Below are 3,835 nucleotides of genomic sequence, written 5' to 3'. Positions count from 1 at the left end.
GTTGTTTTTTTCATTCGAGTTGCTAAAAAACATATTCATGCACTCATGCTGTTGGAAGTAATATTTTGTTCTATAGGTAATTAAATTTCCTGAAAAATAAAGAAATTTGTAAAATTTCTTCTAAATTCTTGTAAATTTTTAAGGAAAGAATCTATTAAATTAAAAAAATCACTTATTTGTTTGAAGATAGCAATTTATTTATGAAAATTTGCTAGTTATTTGATTAGGTTGATTTTAAAATGGAATTTTGCTAGGTAAAACTTACGATCAGAACCTCTGGAGTATAGTGTGAAAGTATTTGGTACAGTATCGTGTGGCTGTGCAATACATGCAACATCATCCAGTGATGCCGGAAATGTTGTAAGATTTTTTGAAAAAAACTTTTTTTTAAAATTCTAAATAAGTTTACAAAAATTGAATCCGAAAATTAAATCCAGAAATTAAAAAATTAAATCCGGAAATTAACCTATTTTTAATTTAACAGTACCAATAACAATATCACTTACTGTGTAAGCAAAATCCCGTAGGATAATCACCGGAATTTCAATCTTCAAAAGTATCAAAAAAAACGTATAAGGAACAATTTTTTTCACTCTAAAAATTATATAAATCACAAAGTATATTCATTAACAAAATAATTTTAATTATTTTCATTAAAAAAAAGTAATCGTCAAAATAGTACGAAAATACTGTAATAGGATAATTGAAATAAATTAATTGGAATTAATATTGCAAATGAATCATGTAAAAATTTACAAAAATAACTATATTCCATCACCATGATGAAATACATATATTTGTGAGGAAAACGTTATTCAGAAAAATTTCTACTCCAATTTAATATATCTTATAGAATTTCAATTTATTGTACCTTATGAAATTTTAAGTTTTTTATTTTTGTTTTTTTTTTTTGTATAATATTTTATGGAATAAATTGCTGAAAGTAGAATTATAAAAAAGAGTACAATTGACATTATTATTTATACAAATAAAATTAAATTTGAAATTTTATTACTTGAATTTACATTAAGCAAATATTACAAAAACTTGCATATACAAATTTATTACGATGTAATTTTTCAAGTAAAAATGCATTATAATAGTATCAAATTTCGTGAACAAACTTTGGACTATTTAGAAATTCTTATTTAATAATAGGAAAAGATCAAAAATCATTCTTTGTATGATTAATTTTCAAAAATGTATATTTGTACGAAGTATAAAAATGAAATGATGAAGAAAATATTGCAACATAGGAAAAAGTGCTTCAATAAAGCGATAAAATCAACAGATCAAAATACAAAATTAAATTTAAATTGAACAATAAATTTTAGTAAAAGAATAATTCAATGAATAAAACATCATTCAAGCAGTTATCATGCTTTAGATCAAACAAAAACCATAAAGATTTGTATCATAATATTCCAGAAATGTAAATTATTCGAATAGCACGAATTTAAAATAGAATAGAATGATTGTTAATTAACAATAGAAGAAAATATCTGACGATAATTGCATAGAATCAAATTTCATTTAGATGTGAATGCATCTGATAATCTGATTGCAAATGTTTCTGATAGTCTGGTTGTAAATGTTTCTGATAACCTGGTTGCAAATGTTTCGGTTAGCCTGGTTATAAATGTGCCTAATAACCTGATCGTAAATGTATTTAATAGTCTGGTGATAGCCTTGTTGTTAATGAATGTATCTATAGCCTAGCTTCTAGGATGCTCATACAGTATCTGCATGTATTTTTTTTAGCAGCAAAATTTTAGGAAACATAAATTTAAGCAACCAATAACGACATCTATAATTGCTACAACCAATGCACTACATGCCAAAAAGAATCTGCGACCAGTTTCATTTTCAATTTTTATTTCAAGACTTCTTGTCAGGTTAGCAAAATCAATATTATCTGAAAATTGATTTATGGAATTATTTTTAAGAATTCGTTAGAGAATCAATTTAAAGAGTATGAACTAATAGCATGACTATTTTAGTCTAAGTAAAGATTTATTTTATAAAAGGATTAAGTAAAAAAAAAAAAAATGATAATGAATTGTTATCAGGTAGCCTGAATGAAAACACTTTCTTTCTTTTTTTTTTTGTTTTTTGATGGTCAATAAGTAATACTTTTCACTTACATTCAAAATTCAATTTGTAATTAGTCGACTTATAATTGTTTCATATAAAGATTCTAATTCATTTGCATTAATTTTAAAATTTAATTTTTTTAAAAAAATTTTTTGAAGTATTTTGTCGGAGTAAAATTTTTAAAATTTTATTACCAAAATGGTAAAATTGAGAAAAAATGAAAAAAAAATCAATGACAAATTTTCGTAACAGTTTACAGAAATGAAGCATACTGTAGCGTTGAATCCAATAACATAAGTAGTACTAAAGGTTAAAGTAATACAAAAATAAACTACTGTAAATATCATCAAAATTGGCCAATTAAAACAAACTGACTATATATATAATAATACTTGATGCTATATGTTGTATAAATTAAATTTGCATGACAATTGCATTTTTCATTAGACTCTACTTTAGACTACTGTAGATGCTTTTCAATTCTACTGTAGACTACTGTGGCACTTTTTAATTCTACTGTAGCAATTTTATGTACACTAATTGAAAATAAATAATAAATTAGCCAGCATTACTTCATTATTTTAGCAACTCTTGTCTTTTATTTAAAATAGTAGGATTGGATAGTATATCAAAGAAGTTATTAATTAATACTGAATTTATTAATAATAATTATTGATAGATACTGAAAAAATTGTGGACGTAAATAAAATAATGCAAAAGGCAAATATGGAAAATAAAAAAAATTGGTGAATAAAGAAAAACATCCACTTTTTGAAAATTTGAAAACTTTAGAGAAAAAAAGTAGGATAAAATAATTAGTTAACAATGGATAAATATGATAATTAGTAGAGTAACAATGTTAATTAATCGGCATAATAATGAATGAATATAACAAATAAGAACATTAATAAGAGTTGAGCGAGCTAATTTAAAATAAATAAAAATGGATAAATTTATGATGATATGCCAAAAATGAACAATTGTTTTATACCAAATATTTGGATAATTAGTTTTATAATAAATAAATAATTAATTTTATAATAAAGAAAGAATAAGTATTTAAAATATATAATTTTAATATTTTATGTCAAATTTTTGACAACATATTATTAAAAAGAAAAAAAATACTTTTTCAATAAGTATGCTATTTTAGTAAAAAAAAAAGAAAATTGATGAATTTTAGGATGAAGAAATTTCAATTTTCATTCTAATATTATAATTATTTCATTAGTATAATTAATGAATTTTAGGATGAACAAATTTTAATTTCCATTTTGATATTACAATTATTTCATTAGTATAATTAATAAATTTTAGGATGAACAAATTTCAATTTCCATTTTAGCATTATAATTATTTCGTTAGTATATCTGAAAATTAATTTATAATAATTATAAAAAAAAAGAAACATACGTATAACTTCGTGATTGTTTATTGCAAAAATAGCAATTGCTGATGCAAGAAATAAAGCAACAATTAATGAAAGTATTGGTAATAATTGCATGCATATTCTTCGGCAATAACATCCAAAGAATGAAATTAATGTCCAACAAATTGTCATCATTTCAGTAATCACTGATAAGCACATCAATATCACCACTATCTTTTCCCAATCTTCTAATTGCTAAAAAAAATAATCAAAATTTTTTTTAATGCATTATTTTATATATATTTTAAATTTATATATTATATTTTAAATTTATACATTGTATTTTTTAAGTTTATATATTATTATAATTTT

Source organism: Loa loa (genome assembly GCF_000183805.2).
Source record: "Loa loa unplaced genomic scaffold supercont3.708, whole genome shotgun sequence".
Lineage (NCBI taxonomy): Eukaryota > Metazoa > Nematoda > Chromadorea > Rhabditida > Onchocercidae > Loa > Loa loa.
The sequence above is the reverse complement of the archived record's forward strand: the minus strand, read 5'-3'. Positions refer to the sequence as shown.